Here is a 24,011-nt window from a genome sequence, read left to right as displayed (position 1 = left end):
ACTAGCTATATGTAGAACGTAAACTACATTGCCAACAGAGATTGCAATCCAATTTAATTACTTAAGCTTTTTGTAAAATCAGGCATTATTTCCCAGCTTCGGCAAATTCGGAATGATGGACGAAAACTTTAATATGACTTCGCTCCAACTTTCCATTCCTTCCCCCAGTAGTACCTAAGTATCAAATTTGCCCCCAAAACCTTTCATGATATATTACAAATACATTATTTCGATTACCTGGGTGCAAAAATTGTGGTCTTTGACATATGTCAAAATGTCAGGTACTTTAAGGCCCCCACAAGTTTTGACAATTGTAAATTGAACCCTCACGCCATCCCCGAGATATTACAAATAATTCAAAAAATTCAGTGCACTTACCGTCTATTGATTTCGTGATGTACGTAAAATATACATTTTTTCATAAAATACACTTACCGTCTATTAATTTCGTGATTTACGTAAAAGACACGTCTTTACGTATTTTCATAAAATACAAGTCTTGATTACATCTTTTCGTAAAACACACAGAAATAAACTACTTTGAAGTTTTTATTTTTCTGTTTCCAATTGTTTAATGTTGTCAAGCATGCCAAGGAATATAATTTTATTGATATGATATAAGTATGTCCCTACCATTATAAATGCTCATCAGTAACAATCCTCAAACATTTTGCTTCACAGACACTATTTGTTTTCTTTCCGGTTGAATCAGTTCACTCAAACACAAGAAATAAGGACCAGCTAAAGTTACTTAGTGTTAATAATCTGAGATATATGCCAAATTTTTCCTTTGGGCAACTTTTTTTTTAGTATTGATAGCAGTTTTAGATAAAGCATGTTGGTATATTATAAAAATCAATTTCACCACAAGATAAAAATCCCTGGATGAAAAATTTTAAAATTGAATTATTTCTTAATACATATCGAATTATGTCCCATTGTCTCTTTATTAATTATGCTTATTAATTGGTCTTAAAGATATTCTTAAGAGTATCTTGGCATATTCTGGTCTTCGTATCTTCCAAAACACAAAATCTGGAGAAATAAAAACTGACAATAGAAAAATACAGTAAAATAGCTTAACTCAAACATTTTGGGTTAGGTCAGAAAAAGGACTTTAAGTATGATTTTTAGTTGGTTGATCTGGCAGAGCAACTAACCATAGGTAAAACACGGCTGTTACTTTCACTTGTTGAGAACCTTCTCTGTTTTTTATATTTGTATCAAGAGAAAAATAGCAATATTCATGCGCTCTTTACAATCAATTGAAAACAAATTAAAAAAAACTTCAGACTTACATAGGATACTAAACTTAATTTCAGAAGACTTTTATCAATATTATAGCCTAGTGTAAATGAGGTAAAAGGAAGTGCCAAAGTATTCAATCAACCGGAAAAGATACAAAATATATCCTTATCTTCAGTAATTGCAAGCAGGCCATTATGTTGTTGGAAAATTCTTTCAACATTATTAACCGTTTCGCCACCGAAGCAGAGGACATCATTAGAACACAAACGTAGAGTCTTCATATTTTTTGAGCCGCAAAGAGCTTTCACAACAGAGATTAGCTCTTCAATCTTAAAGGGATATTGCCGAAGGGATATATAGCGCAAAGCAGCAAACCTTTGTAATATTGCACAAAGATCTGGGGGCTGATCATATAAATCTAGATTGTTAGCTTCAAGTACAACAAGCTGCAAGTTAAAAACAGATAAAAAGGTTCCTAAATCCACTTCATCATTGAAAGAGCTACCACTGATATCAAGCTCTAGCAGAGATTTAGAATGAACTGAATTCATTAAGTAAATCAGGTCTTTAGAATTCAATCTGCAATTACGAAGGCGCAAGGATAATAAGGGATTCTTTAGTTTACATAATAAAGATTCTAAACATGTTATATGATTCAAACTCAAATTTAAGGACCGCAACTGTGGAAGATTTCCGAGAGCCTCAGATATTGCCAATAAAGAAATGCCGCATTTAAGAAGACCAGAATAGTCAAACCTCACAGCGACTAGGTTCTGGTAATTGGGAAGTTCCAACTTCATCTCTGTCACTCTTAACTGATCCAAGAGCCATTGTTCATTATGTATGCCAAAACTCTCAAGTTTTTGCATCCTAGTAGGCCCATCCCACTTAGGTAAGAGCCCGCTGTGAGGGTCACATGTCATCAATTTATCAGCTTATAGCCTTTGATATTCTTTCAAGAAAACCTTCGATAATCTGGTGAGAACAATCATGATTAAACATCGGTAAAATTACTCCTCTCAGGTCAATTACTTTCACTGGAAAATGCTCTTTTCGTAAAATCAGGTCTATAAAAGAATAAAATATATAGCATGCATAATTCAGTCGTTTAACAAAGCCAAAACACTCGCAAACATGATCAGATAAAATTTCATGAAGAGAGATGCGACAAACAGGCCAGTTTCTTAGCATATTATAAATTTGCATTCCCAATTTGAAACGCCTTTGAAAAGGCCTTTCGATTTCCGTTTCAAATTGCCTTTCAAGGCATATTAGCATTAATCTATTGCACAATGAGAGTGGAATATCACACAAAGATTCCACCTTAGATTTTGCCAATACCCTTAATGATAAATCTTGAAGTTTAGGAACTGGATTCTTTGAAGCTTTACAATACAAACAGTCTTCTTTAAACTCCAGAAGATATTTCATATGACAACTTCCATACCTTGGCATTTCTTCAAATGGATATACATCTTTCCCAAAAAACTCGTCAACAGCTTTCCGATCTTTATGCATCATGGTTTAACCTAAGTGAAAAGATGTGGAGAGAATTTAAAAAAAATCACATCTGAGATACTCTAGTAAGGAACTAACTCTTTAATGCACTAGTGTTCAAACTCACTACAAATTCTTTGGAATTTGGTTCAGATAAGTTACTTAAATTCTACCAATAAGTTATTATGAAAGTATTATTACTAGTAAAGTGATGTACAAACAATTTCCATTTTTCCTAGCAAGACTTACAGAATCTAAGAATTTACCAAAGTTAATTTTATGAGCGTCATCGTGAGGCAGCTTACTGGATGGCTGAAACCACTTCATCTTTTTTTGTGATTAAATGAAAAAAAACAATTTTTTTTTAACTGAAAGTAAGGAGCAAATTAAAACTTAAAACGAGCAGAAATCATTCCGTATATGAAAGGGGCTGTCCCCTCCTCAACTCCTTGCTCTTTACGCTAAAGTTTTTATTGCTTTAAAAAATAGCGTTGTGAGAAAGAGTCTAACTTTAGCGTAAAGAGTGAGGCGTTGAGGAGGGGACAGCCCCTTTCATATAGGGAATAATTTCTGTTTGTTTTAAGTTTTAATGTTGCTCCTTACTTTCAGTTAAAAAAAATTTGTTTCTTCTATTTAATTTTTGAACGTTTTTGAATTAATGCAGGTTTTGATTTTGGCTCACCGTATATGAATAATTAAAACAAAATTTGCAAATCAATTTTACTTTTATTTGGTTAAATGGCTTTCTCGAAAGTTGTTAAATCTTATTTACGAACGTTTTTATTAGTAATAAATATACATAACTTACGAATTAACTTACGTAACGAACTTCTATATTCATATATTTTAAAGTGTATATTAAAGGTTCACCCACAATTCAATACCTCGCTCTTTACGCTAAAGTTCGAACTTTGTTCCAATTCTTTAAAAATGACTCCTTAATCACAAAGGCCGTTAAATAGAATAAATAGCTCTTACGAAATTACTAAAAAATCTTTGGTGTAAAGAGCGAGGAATGACTAGGGGGCGAACCCAATCATACACGTAATAATTTCTGTTCGGTTTAAGCTTTGATGTTGCTCCTTACTTTCAGTTGAAAAACTTGTTTTTTTATTTAATTCCTGATCGTTTTAAATGATGCTGGGAAATCCGATGCCCCTTCATAGCAATGTCCCTTCCTCCGTGGAAATATCCTCCCACATAGCCCCCGACCCCCCCCCCCCCCACACACACACACTACCAAAAAACATCCCCCTGAAAACGTCTGTATACTTCCCAATAACCAATACTATATGTAAACATTGGGTAAAGTTCATAATTTTCAGCCCTCCCCCCGGTGTTTTGGGGGATTAAGTCATCCTAAAAGACATATTTATTATATTTTCGACCAAGCTGAACAAAATGACTACCTCAAAATTTTGGTCGGGTGACTTTGGAAAAAAATGAGCGTGGGAGGGGGCCTAGTTGCCCTACATTTTTTTGGTCACTTGAAAGGGCACTAGAACTTTTAATTTCCGTGCGAATGAGCCCTCCCACGATATTCTAGGACCACTGGGTCGATACAATCACCGCTGGGGGAAAAAAACAAAAAACAAGTAGGCCTAAACACGCATCCGTGATCTTTCTCCTGGCAAAAAATACAAAGTTCCACATTTTTGCATATAGGAGCTTGAAACCTCTACAGTAGGGTTCTTTGATACGCTAAATCTGATGGTGTGATTTTCATTAAGGTTCTATAACTTTTAGGGGGTGTTTCCCCATTTTTTCAAAAAATCATGCAAATTTTCTCAGCCGCGTAACTTTTGATGGAATGAGCCCTCCCACGATATTCTAGGACCACTGGGTCGATACGATCACCCCTGGGAAAAAAACAACAAACAAATAGGCCTAAATACGCATCCGTGATCTTTCTTCTGGGAAAAAAATATAAAATTCCACATTTTTGCAGATAGGAGCTTGAAACCTCTGCAGTACGGTTCTTTAACACGCTGAATCTGATGGTATGATTTTCATTAAGGTTCTAAAACTTTTAGGAGGTGTTTCCCCCTTTTTTCAAAAATCATGCAAAGTTTCTCAGCTGCGTAACTTTTGATGGGTAAAACTAAACATGGTGAAACTTATATATCTATAATAAGCATTAAAATAAAGCCACTGGCATTGAAATTGAGAACATTGTTATGTCAACTAGCTCAATGTATAGAGCAAGATAAAAAGTTCGTCAGTCAACTGCACAACAGCAGAAAGCACTCTTTCTGCCAGCAACACCATTAGTGTCACACTTTGACAGCAAATTGCTACCAGACAATGATGGTAATTTTGCTGATTGCATATCAATAGTGGTTTCAGGCGTAAATATTGAGAAGCTTCTCAGTATTCCTAAACTACCTGCAGGTTTAGGTGAACTGAACTGATGAGCAAAGCAGTAATTGTGGCTTTCCAGGAATGGAAAGGAGTTCCAGATTGGCATGCTGGGTTGTGCTTTGACACAACTAGTTCAAATACTGGTGTCCATTCAGGAGCCATCACAGTCATCCAACAAGCGTCTCCTTTTCTTGGCCTGCAGGCACCACATCCTTGAAATAGTATCTGCTGCTGTTTTCGATATGTTCTTTCTATCCTCTGGTCCTCAGATTGGTATCTTCAGTAGATTTAAAGAGCAGTGGAAATTCATCAACAAAAGCAGTATTGCTGCTCTTTACAGAGACACGGGTAGTAATGGTTGTCTAACAGAACCAGAAAAGGACTGGCTGCATCTGAAGAAGCAAGAAATTGTCACCTTCCTGCACCATCAGTTATGTCAAGATAGTCTTCCACGCGATGATTACCTGGAGTTCTTGAAGCTATGCTTGGTGGTTCTTGATGAGAAGAATCCGGAACAAGAACGTACACATATTAGTCCACCAGGTGCTTACCATTGGGCAAGATGGATGGCTAAGGGTATTTATTGCTTAAAGATACAGTGCTTTTGAGAACAGTTTAAGCTAAAACTAAAAGAGCTTGATTCTATGCGACGTATTGTCCTGTTCGCTGTCACAATTTATGCCAAATCATGGTTCTCTACTCCTATCAGTTGTGATGCCCCACTTAATGATCTGTGTCTGCTTCAGATATTGCAGTCTTACTCTGCAGTTGACTATCAGGTGGCACAAATTGCACTAAAGAAAATGAAGGGTCACCTTTTATACCTCAGCGAAGATTTAGATTTAGTCCAAAGAGAAGAAGAAATCACATATTTGGAAAAATTATTTTATTAATATCCTTTTTCATCCTCAGTGATCGGAATTAAGCCTTTATTATCCTTTTTTGAGAAGTATATTAATGCTATTTCCTGTAAGTTTATTGTGGGTAGGATTTGTTTTGGAATTCTTCTTTCCTTAACTGTATGTATCCTAGCTCTTCTAGCCCCCTCAGAGAAGGGGGTAAACTATCAAATTGGTATTCAGAAGCTGACAGCCCCATTGCTGCCAATGCAATTGCTATATCTCCAATCTCTAGTGATGACAGCCAAAATAACACAAGGATAACAGTCTCAGAGTCCCCAAACCCAAAAACTGATTCCCAGCTCAATGATTTTCAGACAGTTATTAGAAAGCAGAAACGCAAAAAGCCCTCCACAAGCCCTCCTGAAATAACAGAAATCCCTAACTCAGTTTCAGCTATGGAATTGAAGAACAAACCTATCATCCTTTTCACCTCAACAGTAAAAGACCAAGTGTTTACCACCAAAAATATCACTAACATTAGAATGAATCTATTCAAATCTTTAAGATGTAGTTTCGGTGTGAATGTTAATAGAAATGGCTCTCTTACAGTTAAATTCCAAGACAGAAAGGACGCCTGCTTGGCTCTTAACCAAAATAGAATTGGTAATATTCCAGTTACCTCTGAATGGTGGACTCCACCTATACAAAACACTCAGAAAATAGTGATGTATAATGTCCCAATCGAACTATTAACTGAAGACCTGAAAGATGGTCTCATGAATAATAAGGGAGAAACGTTGGAGGTCCTGGAAGTCCAAAGGATGGGCAAGCCAGATTCTAATTGGCTACTAAACAGTAAGAGTGTCCTTTTTATCTTACCAGTGAGGACCCAGTTTGACTCAGTGTTCCTTTTTGGTCAACCTAAAGCCTATAAATCTTACCAAGAAAAGCCTATTCAATGCTCAAAATGTTTTAAGCTTGGTCCCTCATCTAAGTACTTCTATTCCTCTCAGACAATCTGCCACACTTACTTTTGTAATCACCCTGTTTCTAGTGAAATTAGATGTCCTACAGCTCCTAAACGCATCAACTGTGGAGGTGACCACCAGTCTACAAATCATAACTTGTGTCCTAAATATATCCAACAGGCCAAAGTTTTAAGGATGGCTCATCAAGAAAATGTCCCGTTTCCTACAGCAGCTATGGAGCTTGCTAAGCTTTCCAAAGTTCCATTATCTCCAAGAATTAATGAGGCTAAGAAAGTATCCTCAAGCCTTTTACCCAACCCTTGCCCAGGCACTCCCAGAAATAACCAAAATCAGGTTTAGTTATCTACAATTGAGATATCCATCCTTCAGCAGGGTATTGAGCTCCCTAATCTAATCAAAGCTATCCCAGCTCTCCAAAATCCTAGATTTAGTCAGAAATCATGGACTGAAAGAGTGGCATTATCACCTAATATATCCTCTCAAACAAACACTGCTCAAAAGAGAGATGGAGAATTGAGAATTCTTCAAAAGAGAATTGAGTGGTTTGCTGAAATTAATAATCTTTTTCCAAGTGAACAAACAGGCTTCAGAAAAGGACATAGCTCTGTAGATAACATCACTCGCCTTGAAAGTGATGTTTGTAATTCTCTTAAAACCTGACAGGCTACAATGGCAGTCCTATTTGACTGGTCAGATGCCTATGGAAATGTAGTCCATGATATATTAATTGATCTTTTAATTGACCTGGATTTTCCATACTCTTTCATAGGTTTTATGAAGTCCTTTTTAGATGATAGAAGTTTTTATGTTCAAGTTAATGAGTATACGGGAGAGATGAACCCCATTACAAGAGGTCTCCCTCAAGGAGCGATTTTGAGTTCCCTTCTGTTCAATTTGTACGTCTTAGAATTATAATTATCTCACTCATTGTTTGGCCTTTACCCAGATGATCCGATTATTTGGAAGTCCGGAAAGAATATCGTAATTCTTCAAAGTCTTATTCAACAGGATGTTCAATTAGTTCAGAGATACTCTTCAGCTTTTGGTTTTACAATTTCAATTAGTAAAACCAAAGCCCTTATATTTGCTATTTGCTCAAGAGATCCTCCCAATTCTCTTCAATTTTCCTCTAGTGATATTCCATATTGCAACTCAGTGAAGCTACTTGGCGTATGGATAGATTCTAAAATGTTATGGCATGCACATATTAATTCTTTGAAATCCATGATCTTTCGGAAACTTTTTGTTCTAAAGAGACTTGCTGAAAGTAAATGGGGATGCCACCCAAAAGTTATTTTGGATTTTTATAAATTATACATCAGATATAATCTAGAATATGGTATCCAATCCTTCTCAATTCGTTCATCATCTGCATTTAAAACCCTGGAATCTTTACAAAATCTAACTATTGGAATTTCTCTGGAGGCACTTTACTCCTCTGTCTAAATTAAAACAACTGTCTGGTTGTGTTTCCCTAAGTAAAAGAGCATCCAGTCAAAGGAAGAAATACTTCTCGCGAATTCAAGCTTATGGAAGTAAGCATGTTGTGTATAATCATACCTTTGCGTTGAAGGCAGCTTGAACCAATGGCCATTCATCTTGAAATCAGTTTCAATATTAGGTCCCAAATTGGAGTCAGTATTCCCCGTATGCGTACCCCTTTACTGATACTCGGCCGTAGGAAATGAGTACACCTATTTGTCAAGCAGAACTTATTCCAATAAATAAAAACCAAATTCCCAATCATGATATTCAGACTATTCTGGCTGAGCATATTTCACAGTTGTACCCTAATCACAGAAAATCTATTCTGGTGAATCCGTTTAGGGTGGGAGAGCTAGAGCAGCAGTATATATCCCATCACTGAACCTTAACCTTCTTTCACCCCTTCCTTTGGGATCTTCTATTTTGTCAGCTGAATTATGTGCCATTTGCTTGGCTCTAAATACTTTCTTAAATTATAGCATTGTGGAGGAGAATATGCTTTGACTTTCTGACTGGCAATTGGCAAAACTGTTGCTTGAAAATTAATAGAATTCTGAACCTCCCGGCTAGAGGCAACCAGATTTATTTCCAACATTTTCCAAGCCATAAAGGTATCAAATATAATGATACTGCTGATTTACTGGCAACCAAAGCTTCTTTAATAAATCCAGATCCTCTCTCCGACCTCAACTCACATGATATTATTAGGCAAAGATCTAATGTTAATCAAAGTAAATTGACTTTATCTCCTTTTCAGTCCAGACTAAATACAGTGCTATATTACCGTCTGAAATCAGGTGCCCTTCCTCTCAATAGTTTGTTATTTAATTGGAAGCTACATCTCTACCCTCTTTGCCGGGTCTGCTTTGCCACGGATGAAACAATCCAGCATATTTTAGTTGATTGTCAGCCACTGAGTGTGGAAACTATTTCTTTTCAACGCCTATGCTTTATGGCAAATATTCCTAATACCTACACTGCAATCCTGAATTTGAGCCTGCCTTTGCACATAGGTAAAAAGATTTCTACGGCATTGTTGGGACCATTGGTCCTGGTTTGTTTCAGATAAATGTCCTTCCTTGTTCTTTTCTTTGGGTTCTTTAATTATTCCCTTTTCCCCTTGGCAGTAATTATTAATTTTCTCTTAATTTTGGCTGCACCATTTTTCCTTCTTTAATTGCGTAGGTTGTTAAAAACCACGAGGTTTTAATTGCGTTACTTTAAAAAGTTACTTTCAGATAACAAGTTTTGTCTAAATCGTCGGGGGGTAAAAGAAGGGGCATAAAGCCGATTCATTTGAAGTAAGGTGGTAATTGGTAAGCATTCAGATTGGCAGTTGAATCTCATTACACGGCGGTAATAATTCACAATAGGAATTGCGTACCAGAATTTTTGCGTGTGCCAATTGTTGAACTTGCCAGGATTGACTAATTAGGCTAATTAAGAGATAAGATTAACTCAAGACCGAGTAGAGCAAGTGAAGCCCATAGAAAAAGTAGGAAAAAAGATATAAAGGCTAATATGGAGGCCTTTGAGAGAGAGCACCGAGAATATAAGGAAAAAATGCAGGCTGAGAAAGATAAAATTAGAAAGAATAGAAAAGAGGACAAAAGGGCTAGAGTAGCCAATAAAGAAAGAGACATGGAAGAAAACAAACGAAGAAAAAAGCAAAAAGAGAAGAGGCCCATATGGAGGATTTTGAGAGAAATCAACCGAAAAATTTCTGGTTTCCGGATGTATGGAGACCAACTAACCATGAAAACGCTAGCTCTAGATTAAATAATCGTTCTAAGATACTTGGCAACCAAAATCTTCTAACAAGAATCGTGTATAAAGGCACTAATCATAGCCATAGGGAGATTTTGAGAAAACTAGTAGAATTCAACGAAGCTAGTAAGGCAGAGGATATTGCTTTCAAAATCCTTACGGAGACCGATAAAAAGAAATTGCAAATATATGAAAAAACTGTTAAGGAAAACGAAAAAGAACGCTCGGCAATTGTTGAAATGATTCAGAGTCATATTAACATTTTAAGAGGAAAGATGGAAGGAGATAAGGAGGATTAATAGACTGTTCTTAAACATCAGCAGACTATTAAGGATCTATATGATGAATTGGATAGGGTTCGTCCCTCTGGTGAAAAGGAAAACATTGCTTACGGGGCTTGCATAATAGTACTCAGAGAAAATTTCAACCCTAAGAAGAGTTAAACAAGAGAGTTAACAAACTTCAGGTGGAAATTATTGGCAAGGTTCTTTAATTAATTAAGAAAGACAATAGGCTACAAAAGGAATACGCCTTTCAATTATACAAGATAGTTGAGGAAAATGTAAAGGAAGAAAGACAGGCCCGCAGGGAGGCCGATAAAAGATATTACCAGGATGTTGCAAAAACAACTGACAGACTAATGAAAACTCATTGGGAAAATTCGCAAAGTGACGTTCTATCACAAGTTACTTATAGGCCGTCGGATAGCCATAATAATTTGTCTACGGATCAATCGCAAGAAAATGATAATTACCAAACATTAAACACTTTTACGGGAAAACATGCTACTTCCTTGACTACGGAGGGAGGTAAACTGGCCCAAATAACAAAATGGGAGACGAAGCCACCCTGTAGAAAAAACGAAATGCTTTATACTCAAAATGTTGATAACCCGGTAAAATGTGATTCCTCGGAACCTTTTTCTATAAATTACCATAATAGAGAGGAGAAAGTAACCCATAAGAGAACAAATTGGGCTATAGCCCATTATAAAGGAAACATTGACGAGTTTGTGAGATCACATAAAATAGAAGGAAAATTAAACGGAAAATTTACCGAAATAGTAACTGACTCAGGGAGTGAGCAAACTTTTTTTCAAATGGATCTAATTAAAAAGACGGAGATAGACCATAAAAGTAAGATTGCAACATTGTGTTATCATGGAGACAAGCACCCATGCCCGTCTGCTTGGGTTGGAACAGATATTACAAAGAATGACGGTACAATTCAAAGAAAAACGATAAAAGTAGGCTTAGCACCAACGCTAGTAGTGGACGTTTTAGTAGGAGATATTGGGGATATCGGAAATTTCCTATCGTTAAAAGCAACTTCTTTAACAGTGGGAAAATTACAAAACTCCACTAAGACGGAAAAAGACACAACTTCGTTGACTACGGGGGGAGGTGGACCGGCCCATAAAACAAATTGGGAGGTTGCCCCCCCCCCGGTCGGAAAAACGAACTGCTTGATACCCGTGTTCGAAATGTTGATAATCCACAAAAATGGGATGCGGAAGTAAGAAGACCACAGAATATTGAAAATAAGACACGCTTTTTCGGGAAAATTTCCAGAAAATGGAAAACTTGAGAACACTTTTAACGAGTATGAGACGCCGAAAAATGTTGCCAAAATGAAGCACTGATCGTACCAGAGAAAAAGGAGACGAAATTTATTGTACGCGCTTTTCCTCGTAAAGTTTGAGAAATTTTAGTGCAATATGAAAAACCAACTGTCGGAGTTCAGTTCCCATTTTAAGACGAAATATTTGTTTCTGCAGTAAAAGTAAAGAAGACTAAAGGAGAGAAAAAAGATGCAAAATGGAACTACAATAAATAAATGCAGTCAAAGATAGTGGGCGCTGGAGTCCAATTCAGATTTAATGATGGTTTAATGTGCGCGATTGGAAGGTTTGAGAAAAGTAGAGATGAAAAGAGAAGTGCATTTCGGGTTTGATTGGAAAAACTGGGGAAGGAATCTGAGATTAGTACTATCAACTCAAAAGAGATTTTGATCCTTTATGAGGGGAATGAATCCCTTGGGGAACACCCCTTGCGGCAAGTCATGAAAGATAGCCCTTTTCCTCAATGCACAACTGGCGGACGAGTTGTGATCCCTTTACCAAGATGTTGCCTCTCTGATCTGGAATCCTTGGGGGATACTCTCTCCCAGTCACTTCACATTTCACCCAAACCTTTGTCCAGTAACCCTATTCATAGTTGTTACTCTTCATGGGAAGCGACAATTATATCCGGCCAACCATATCAAGTATCCAAATTTCATCTTCAATTAGTATCAATGCTTATCCTTCATTCGATTATTTTAGGGGTCGGGATCCAGAAAAAAGCGATTCAAGGTTCGCTCAGATTTTTACTTCATTTCCCGGAACCCCTATCGTTCCCAGAGGCCTGTGTATTTTTGGCCTTGGATTACTTCAAATTATACCAAGAGGCAATTTACATTTTAATTGAGATGTGGGGTTGTTTCCACTGATGGAAATTAAGAGGCTAGTTCAGCCAATTTTTCATGATGGCTGGCATTGTCGAATGTGCCAGAACTTTATTCTACGCTTCTCCTAAGTGTAAATTTCAAGAGAGCGAGAAATTTTTATAATTTATCATGCTGTGCAAGATTAAGTTCCATAAATCTCGTGGATTCTTCCTTTTTGAAATCCCAAGCTTGATGAATAGAGCTGTAGAGACAATAGCTTTGATTGGTTAAACAGAAATACGGAATGGCAATGGAACAAAGCCAAGGGGATGGTATAGTCGTGAAGCCATAAGCCAAAGGTTAGCTGCAGTAGAGAGGTGCAAAAGAAGAAAGAACAGAAGATATAAGTTTGGTGATTTTGAAGTTGTGTTATTTATTTCATGTCTGAGTTTTCAACCAATCCACCAGAGTAGCGGCCATTTATCTTAGGAGGGAGGTGTTGGGACCATTGGTCCTGGTTTGTTTCAGATAAATGTCCTTCCTTGTTCTTTTCTTTGGGTTCTTTAATTATTCCCTTTTCCTCTTGGTAGTAATTATTAATTTTCTTTTAATTTTGGCTGCACCATTTTTCCTTCTTTAATTGCGTAGGTTGTTAAAAACCACGAGATTTTAATTGCGCAGTTAGGGATGATTCACCATAGCTAAAAGTTACTTTCAGCATAAAGCCGATTCATTTGAAGTAAGGTGGTAATTGGTAAGCATTCGGGTTGGCTGGAAAAATTCGCCCACCGCCCCTGCAGACACGCGGTTGAGCGGTCTAGGGGAAAAGTTATTATTTTGTGGATCAGTTCTGATATATGCGTGGTCTTGAATACAGTAGGCTTTTTTATACTATATACTCTTTGACTTTTTAGCCTAGGTGGAGTCCAAGGCGATAGTTAGAAATATTAGTGGTAACCCAGAGTGGGTACCCTTGGCCTTATAGTTGGCCATTTGACCGTTCAATCACATTATCATACCCTGGGACATATATTGGGTATTAATACCCTGAGACATAGACATGGGGGTATACTGTAAATTGGGTATTAACAAACCCTATATTTACAGAACCGTTTTGGTCGGGCATCCCATTATAATATTTGGCGCCGCCGGGGCTTTCCCCTCCAGTAAGTGGTGTAGCACCATTTTTGCACCAATAAGTGGTGTCACCTGTACCTTACCACATGAATAGGCATCTATTGACATTTTAAAGAAGAGTCTAATTGATTAGTGCTTATTATTGCATAATGAAGTCATTAAAAAGAAAGAGGTTATTCATCATTTGTTCTGTAGAGTGTAGAAGAGAGCAGGAGTGAGCATCAAGATCTGTATTGGTACAGTCCGGCCTGTAGGTCTTAAGCTGCTGGGGAAAGGTGACTCAAGTGCCCGTACTTCCCACAACCCATCAAAAGAATTGAGAAGTTTAATTGGGATGATTGAAATGTTTTAACTGATAAGAAGACTTGGTTACAGTTGAGGACAATGGATTTCAATATATCTGATGACACTTTTTGGAAAATCAAAGGGGTGAAAGGACTTATTGGTAGTTCATATACCCTACTACAAATTTTTGGAACTGTTCAAAATGCGTTTCCCTTTGCTAAAGAACAAAAGAGGCTCTGTCTTTAAAGACTTGAAGGGGCAACAACCCCTTCAATTCGATTGATGATTGAGAAGGATTACTGAAACACAAGGGCCATTTAAATAGAATAAAAAGACTTATAAATCTAACAAGAAATTAGCAAAAAGGGCAACAAGTTGAGCAGGGGGCAACTCCACTCATATACAGAATAATTTCTATTTGTTTTAAGTTTCAATGTTGCTCTTTATTTTTCAGTTTCAAATAAAGGAAAGACTCAGCACCCATTGACTTGTGACATCACCGAATTAATCCTCGTTTTTCAAGGTTGCTGAAAATTGTCAATAAAGAGTTTCAAAAATGGAAGAATGGAACAGAACTGGAATAACAGGGAGGGAGACAAGGAAACGAAGGAAGTACTCCCAAACATTAATGCCAAGCTGACTAAAGATACACTACGACTAAAAAGGTTGTTCTGTTCGTCTTAGGTTTAATATAACTCTTTACTCTGTAACTCTTTACTTTTCTCTAAAAACTTCCATTCTGAATTATTTTTTTCAAATTAATTTCTGTTCATTTTTAATTACAGTTTTTTTTATTGGTTAATAAAAGGAATATTTGTGAAGTATTTTTTTAATATTTCTCAGTTGTAGTAATTTTAGTGGTAGTAGTCGCAGCAGAAAGGGTAGTAGTCATAGAAGGCCTATCTGTAATAGTAGCAGTAGTTTTAGCAGCGACTGTAATAGTAGTCTTAGAAATAACATCACTCCCAATAGTACTAGTTGTTGCAGCAGTAATCATGGAAGTAGTGGCCATTGTAGTCAAACATTACTAATTATTGATCTATCCATTTAGGTTTCACTTATTTATTGATAGTGATGTATGTTTGTTTTACACTTGAACTACTATTTATTTAATAATAGTAATCAATTATACTATTTAATTATAATATTTAAATTTATACTATTTAAATTACTAATATTATTTATTTAGATTTATTTAAAATCATACTATTTAAATTTATTTCTGCTTGTCTTAGCTCTTAACTCTTTAAAACTTCTTACTTTGTAACTCTTTACTTTTCTCGAAAAACTTATTTTCTTAATAATTTTTTTTCAAATTAATTTCTGTTTATTTTTAATTGATATGGGTTTTTTTATTGGTCAATAAAAGGAATGTTTGTGAAGTATTTTTTTTTATTTTTTCAGTTGTGGTATTCTTAGTGGTATTAGTTGCAGCAGTACTAGTAGTAGTCGTATAAGTACCAGTAAAATAACAATATCATATCTAGACCTGTTTCTTCCAGCATTTGGGTAGTTTTGCACAATGTTAACTACAAGGGGCTGTGAAATATGTCATATATAAAATACATGAAATACCAGTAAAATATGTAAATTGTTAATTTTACAAGGGTCTGTAAAATTACCGTACGATACCCAATTTTACTATTTACAAAACTAGAGCTTAATATATAGGACTATTTTAATGGAAAGCCCACATGCACATGATCACTATTCATCAGAAAGAGTGTTTGTTTAAATTTAATTGTCCACCTGAAATATCATATATTAAAATTTACACAAAATACTTTGAAACTGATCCACTTCCATAACAGAAGTAGTAGTCGTAACAGCAGCAGTACTAGTAGTAGTCGTATAAGTACTAGTAAAATAACAATATCATATCTAGACCTGTTTCTTCTAGCATTTGGGTAGTTTTGCACAATGTTAACTACAAGGGGCTGTGAAATATGTCATATATAAAATACGTGAAATACCAGTAAAATATGTAAATTGTTAATTTTACGAGGGTCTGTAAAATTACCGTACGATACCCAATTTTACTATTTACAAAACTAGAGCTTAATAAATAGGACTGATCACTTGCACATGATCATGCACATGATCACTTGATCATGCACATGATCACTTTCATTTATTTTCCACACTTTACATTCATCAGAGAGAGTGTTTGTTTAAATTTAATTGTCAACCTGAAATATCATATATTAAAATTTACACAAAATACTTTGAAACTGATCCACTTCCATAACAGAAGACAAGCAAATTTAGTGCTTGATTGGAATATCCTAATTTTATCAGAAACAGCAAAAATGTAGCCTAGATATAGATTTTTGTAACCTTCTTTAACAACTGTATCTATGCAAAAAAAATGTAATTACAGTGAGTCCATACTCCACCTCAATATGTCATAAAATGATTATAATAAACAACATTATATTCATAAGTCTTTAAAACAACATTAGGCATAATTATATTATAAAACAACATTATATTATATTCATAATTCATTATCCTTGTCAAAATCTAGAGTTATGTTCAAATGGTATTATAAATTAGCCACATATTACACTGAATAGCAGAGAAAAAGACAATAACATTTGAGGAAATAAAATTCTCTACTTTTTGCAAATGAGATATTTTTCAAGGGATACAATTTGGCTATGAGTTTTTGTTATATTGATAAATTGTCAGACATACATCCAAAAAAGTTTACCAGAATATTGAAATAACAACAGAACAAACTAACTGTGTTCAATAAATTTATTTCAACAAAACCATTTAGAAATCTTTTGCGTCCCACAGGGGTGCCAATTATGGGCAGGGGGCAATTGCCCCCCCTCCCTAGACTTTGAAATATGCCTTCTTGTTTATATTTCATAGCTATTTTCTATTTTGGCATGGCTAACTGGTTATCACCCCCCTCCCTCCCCCAGATATTTTGTGACTTGATGCCACATGACAATTAACTGTCAGAAAGCAACTTTTATTCCTTAAATGGAATTACCATGAGAAAGTGGTGATTAGAAGTTAACCAAACTATAGCCATTTAAGTAATAGAAAATTACTTGAAGAAAGAAATAAAAAGTATTGTTCATAACTTGGAAATTGGACATTTTTTTACTATTAGCATTTCCTTTCTATATGTTACAGCTCAGACAAATGGTACTTGAGCCAATGGTTAGAGACAAGATACTGCAGTTAGAAGACACTTGCTAGCACTGTATCTTTAACCTCCACTGAACACAGTAGGCCAGAAACAAGACTGGAAGAGAACTGACATTGCAACTGTTAATCAGAAATGTGATTAAATACTGCAAATGGAGATATGTCATCCATGCATATGAAACTTGGCTCCCCTGGAATATTTGTGCAACTTTACAACCCAACTTGGGTGATGTACTGGCTGTACCAAGCCTGAAGACATACTGTGTGCACCCTCAGATAATCAGCTTAGCATAAGTGGGATAGATTACTGTGCAGGCATGTTTTAATTAAATATTTAATGTATAGAGTTGGTCATGTTAGGTAGTAATACGTTCAGGGAAGCCTGTTTTCCATAATTCTCTGTTGTAGTTTCCATAATTTTTTTTGCTAAAGTATTATATTTTCATCATATTTTGGTATATTTCATTAGGATTAACCTAACTTCACTTCTTGAGTGTGGTCAGAATAACACATTAGTACCAAGAGTAATTTCATGATACCCTAAGCACCACTAGAAGCACAGGAGGATCTAAGGCAAGTGTCTAAAAAAAATTGGATGGGGAAATAAGTGAGAAATATTCAGAAGAAACACTGTAGGACTAGGGCAGAAACCAATAGGTAAATAAGTGATACATCAAAAAATTGTACTAACAAAGTCATTTGAAAAATAGACAATATCAGTAAACTTATGTGTGACTTAGAGCTGAGTTTGTTTCCATTGGAGGTGCGGGGGAGGGGCTTGATATGATGCATTTATGACCACAGTGATTATTATACTTTGAAGTTGCTTATAACTAAAAATTTATTGGTAGACCTTTTTTCAATTCTTGCCTTATACTATAGGCTATCCATATTCAAATTTGTGAAAAGCTACTCAACTATACTTCTACCAAAGCAACCCTTGATTGGAAATAGTTGCAACACCTTCTTGACTCTAAACAGCTGTTTTTAAAATTAAGTTTTAGCACTAGAAGGTCATAAAATAAAATTATGACTTTATTTTACATCATGGAAGACATAGAATAGGTTAAGTCATAGAAAGTCATAAAATAGGTAAAGGTATGAAGAAGAGCTTACTGGAACATAATTTTGTCAATGAATTTATGAGTTAAGATTTAATTTAAATAAATTTGAGTAAGAAATAAGGCAGATAGCCTATAGTTATTTATAGCATTCTGGTTAAAATCAAATTTCCCTGCCAAATAGAACAATGATGAAAAAAAATTTGATGATATACTCATCATTGTTCTTAGACTACTGATCAGAACAGAATGATAAAAGACATTTGCAAAAGAATGCCATTAGAAGTAAGATCTTAGTACTAATTTTTCACTTTTAAGTTCTTTGTCAAAAGATGTGGTAAAATTATAGTCTAGTTTTTGCCATCTTGGAAATGTGTAAGGTTATGAAAATGAAATTTTCAGTAATGAATACAGGGCCAAAAACAAACCTTGGGAAGGATTATCAAGCTTCTATGTTAACCCTTTTACGATTTCTTGGTCTTAGAAATTTGCCTAGTTGATAGGTCTATTATACCTATTGGAATTTTATACAAAACAAGATTATGCCTTAAATTCTGTTTTCAGTTTCTTTTTCTCTGGTTTTAGTCTTGAAAATGCAATTCCTGGTAATTGAGCAGAACTTCATGCCATAACAATGGGTTTTTCTAAATTTACGAAATCTATTTGCAGATCTTTGAAACCTCACAAATTGGGATTGAGTAAAGTTGTGAAGCTTAAAACAGTTTTTTGTACTTTATTGAACAGTTTTATTGATCTATTCCGCAAGGTTTGACTTTTCCAAAACAAAGATTTCCAAAAGTCAGTGCCCTCTAGAAGGAGAAAGAGTTGAGGTAGGTACTTCAAAATGCCTTCCCATGACCAACTTTGGTCTGTAGATACATTTCTGAAAGGGTACTTGTGCATTATACACCAAATAGTCAAATTTACACTTTAAAACTTAAGAACAAAATGGTTTCTTTGTTAGTTTCTTTCAGCTTAGCATGAGACAAGACAAAGACAAGTGACAGAATATATGGGAAACATATAATTTGGGCTATATATTTGCACATTGGGGGGTTGGGGTAAAGTATTTGGACAGTTTGAAGCTAGAAAACAATTCTTACTTCATAATATGCAGAATAATCATATCTAACAGATTTTGCATGCAGGGCTGTTATACTTTACGTTAACCCCCCTAATGTGCAAATATATAGCCCAAATTTGTTTCTAAAGCATATTTTCATAATATTTTGTGATGTATAATTGGGATTGATCATCAAAGAAACAGGTTCTTATTAAATGAAGCACCTGACTGTGTGGTGTACAAGCACCACTAAAAGTTTTATTTTCTAACCTGAATCCTTTCTGAGATAGCAAAAAGTAGTTAAAATAGAATTTTATCAAAGGTTTAAGATCTTAGCACAATGATGAGCAAAAGAACAGCCTTTGAGTAAAATTTTAAGCCATATCAATGGGTTTTTATCTAAATTTAAGAAATGTATTTGCAGTTCTTTAAAACCTTTCATAATTGGAATTTAGCAAAGTTGTGGAGCTGAAAACAGTTTTCTTTTACTTCATTTAAGAAGAAGATCTCTTTTGCAAGGTTTTAGTTTTATAACACAAAGATTTTTACAGGTCATTAAAAGTCACTGCCTCTAGAATGAGAGGGAGTGAGGGTAGGTACTTCAAAATACTTTCTTGGGGCATTCATTTGTCTGTATACCCATCCCTGAAATTTTCATTTTTCTAACCTAACCCATTTCTAGCTACAAAAGCTACAAAAGTAGCTCCAACCAGAATTTTACCATAAAGTTTGCTGATTTTGTGGGTTAGCACTATTTTTTGTATGTAGTTCTCATCAACAGTTGTTTCACAATGCCAATTCAAAGAAAACCTCCACTAGAACCACAAATATTTTGTTTATTGTCTATTTGTTTATATATTTGTATAGTCAACCAATCCCAACTAGCCTACTCCTAATTATCTAGACCTATAGTCATTCACATAAAGTAGTCCAAGATTAGGAGCCTATTGTCCCTGTTTAGGAAAAAATACCTCTTGATCAAAATATTTGCCTGAGTATATAGGGTTTTACCCTAAAGTCATGGGCAATATCAGGTCCCATAAGGGGAGGGGGCACAGTAACAATTGTGATGGCACTAATCACTATATTTCAAAAGAGTAGGGAAAAGGTACAAATGATTCAACAGCACAATTTTGGAACCCTTGTCAAAATTTCCCAACGAAATGGAATAACTCTGTTTAGCCATGACTTGGAGAGCCATCTCTGTATTTCAACAATAGAAAATGTTGACACAATATCCAGTACACCCAGATAAGAAAGAAACATTTATTTCAGTAAGTTTCATGTTTTCGACAAGAAAGTAGCTCCAAACAAATTTTCACGTATGCAATGTTCAAACTGCTGTTAATTGGTTATTTGTTGCAAAAAAAAAGTTGAGATTAGCACCAATGCATCAGGATTCATCTGATTTTATCTGAATTCTAGTCACATTAGCTTTTTCTTGATAAAATTAAATTAAAATGGCAACACATATTGCATTTTCGAAACTAGGTTCCAAGTGACAAAAATTCTTTTTTAATGTAGTGGAATACCAGGTGCATTAAGAATATTCCTTTAGTCAAATTCAAACATAGATGATGGCTTCTATAAATTAATTTATTTACTTTGCAAATACCTTGTTGTAACCTTTTCGAAATTTTTAACAGACAGCAACAGGCCCTTTCAAACTATAGGTGACTCTATCAGAACCTCACTGAACATGTAAAACAAATGAGAAATAATTGGTGTTGAAATTCACAGGGTCCACTGACCAAAAAATAGCTGTCAAATTTATGGGTTCTCCCTACTGCAAAAAATTGCAGAGCTTCTTTAAATGAAGTATATCTGTAATATCTCAGAAACAGCTAAAGTAATGAAGTTGAAAAGTTTCAGGAGATGTTCACCAAATCCAAAACAATGTGAATCCAGATTGGCATGATGATTACTTTTATAAACCAACAACAAAAAAAGTGTAGATTAAAAACAAACATAAAAAGAAAGTTAAACAACTAGACTGAGCCAAACAAGAAAAAATAAAGTCAAAGAATGACTAAAACTGGAAACAATGGATATGGCTAAAAAAGGATGAATATGGCTTGCAAAAAAATAAGAATTACAATAAATAACAGGAGTGTTGTTTGGGGGGGGGGGGGAGGGGCAGTTGCCCCCCAATAACATGGACAAAAAAATTATTATATGTCCCATGCCCCTTGACTATCAAGATATAGACCCCTCTTCCCCCCCCCCCAAAAAAAAAGAATACTGGAGATATGCCCCTGATAAATAATTAAGTCAAACTTTATAAACAGGAATTCCTGCAACCAGTATTTGGGCTAATACCCCTACGCCTTCTGAAGGCTAGAGCATCAACCTGCAAGAGAGACTTGAAAAAACAACTGTAAGAGACATCTTTGAAAACTTATTAGGGCTTTTCTTTTGCTCCAAGATCTTATATTACCTTAAATTACCTTAAATCGCACTTGCTAGCAATGTGGACGAGTCCAGTGTACTCCATTATATCTAAGATCTTTCTGCAAAGATTTTTGTTCTTTTTGTTCATCTTTGTTTTAAGATCTTACAGCTCACTGATGTTAGAAAAAAGTGTGAAGCATACCATTTTTCTTCCACATAGAACAATGATCCAAGAACTTTGATGATACTCATCATTGTTTTTAGACTGCTGATCAGAGCAGAATGATGAAAGACCTTTGCAAAAAAATAGCATTAGAAGTAAGATCTTACTGCTAAGATTTCACTTTTAAGTGTTTTTTGCCAAGATGTAAGACCTTAGCACAAAGTTGAGTAAAAGAACAGGCCAATTGACAACAACCTCAAATTTTATACCCATTCATCAAAATTTATTTCCAAAACACATTGCCTTTTAGGATTGACATTATAGCCCCAATTCCAGATCAATAGGCTAGGCTAATATTTTGTTAATTTAAATGTGCAATCACCTATGGATATGAATTGCAAACTGAGAACAAAACTGTTTTATAGGCTATAATAACTAGCCTAGAAACTTTGACTGCATTAATTTAATGAAGAAATGAATTATTAGGGCCACATGCATCCACTAGGCAAGGTGAGAAAGTGGGTGCATTTGCAAGTGACTTGGTTGGTATAGGCCTAATTTGTTTGGAAAGATCACACAACGAGGGATCAAGTAGCCTAGGTTCACCTTGTCAGTTATGGAATCTTTTATGCTATATTTTAGCCCCTATATGTTCTATACTAGAGGGTTGGATTATAATGGTAACTTACATAGAATAGATCAACAAGTAGGGTTAGTGTAGCTTAGCACTTAGCAGGCTCTATACAACCTGCACGATATACCAGCGTTGTCACAAAACACTGATGTCAAACCTCATAAAATGCAATTCTCTTAGTTATTTGACAAAAAAGTGCCTTTCTCTGCCAGGAGCATTTATTTCGAACAGATACTCATTCATAAGAAAAAGAAAACATGATTTAATTAGGCCAGAAGTTGTATCCAAAAGTTTTAAATGCCCGTATTATACTGCCTCCCCATCAGAAAAGTAAAAATTACTTTTCAAAAAAGGACAAAATTAAAAAATTGCAACCTAAACCAATGAAATAAATCAGACCGCATCTGAATGGGGTGTTTATAATTAAACTCTACTGTGGTAAACCTGTAATTTGTCATTAATTTTGATGTATTTTAGACTTCTTGGTGAGTAAGGCTGGATGCACATAGGTTTTTCGTCCTGTTCACATTGGCACGGAAAACCCATTTAATTTACTTTATATTAAATATACTTTCACTTAGCTCACGTAACTTAGGCTACTTAGGAAATTAAATATTTTTCAACCTAGTGATAATCACACGAGAAATTTATAATAGCATATATTTAAAAAATGGCATCAATTATAATATGATCATTGACTTTTTTGAAAACAGACCATAAATGTTCAGTCCAAAGACCGAAAATTTGAAGGACACTTTCCAAAATGGACAAATTGTCTAGAATTTTGCTACTTTGTTTGGATTATGGCCTTGTAATGTTTCAATATTTGTTTAGTGGACACAATTTCAGGAATTGGTCTATAGAATAGTAAAATTGTATAAATTTGATTATAAGTATGAAGTTTGAGCTGAATTGTTTGATACTGATTGTTTGATACTGATAATTGTTTGAATAGGACTGATTTTTTTTCTGCTGCGACTGTACTTCGGAGCGTGCACGCGCCGACTAGATTCGGTAGAGAACGTTCCTACCTAACGAACCAGTAGCTAGTCAGTTGTCTCCAAGCACCTGGAGAGTCAGGACCGTCATTTTTGTGTGACGAGGTAGTTTTTAGTGTTGCTAGTTTTGACTTTGACTACTGTTATGCGCCCTTTTTGACTGTATGAAACTCTTATAGTACATAACTTTGTATATTAAATACTGTAGTATCATGGAATAGTATTGTATATGATACTATAGTATAAAGTCTATAACACTGCTCAATTTGCCGCTTGATTTGATTCACTAGGCAGCAGTGGTTTTGGTACCGGGGCTTTTGTTGCTGAATGCAAGCATTACGCTAGCTTTTGGATAAGAGCTCCACGCAGGAGTGCAATTTGCTATTGAGCAGGGGGGGAGCAACAATAACCCCAGGACCTGAGTTTCCCCTCTCCCCCATCTGATGAAAATCTTCAAAAATCTTTACAAAACTAAGATAAGCCTGCATAATTGAAGCA

The 24,011-nt window shown here is 35.3% G+C and overlaps 1 pseudogene; it reads left to right on the top strand.

Moving 5' to 3' along the window:
* Positions 1 to 8,125: 8,125 nt before the first annotated feature.
* LOC148939799 (uncharacterized) lies at positions 8,126 to 9,491 on the top strand (annotated as a pseudogene).
* Positions 9,492 to 24,011: the final 14,520 nt, after the last annotated feature.

Source organism: Artemia sp. Qi Xiang Cuo, chromosome 20, assembly GCF_049724085.1.
Source record: "Artemia sp. Qi Xiang Cuo chromosome 20, ASM4972408v1, whole genome shotgun sequence".
In the NCBI taxonomy this organism is placed as follows: Eukaryota; Metazoa; Arthropoda; class Branchiopoda; order Anostraca; family Artemiidae; genus Artemia; species Artemia sp. Qi Xiang Cuo.
The sequence above is the reverse complement of the archived record's forward strand: the minus strand, read 5'-3'. Positions and strand labels throughout refer to the sequence as shown.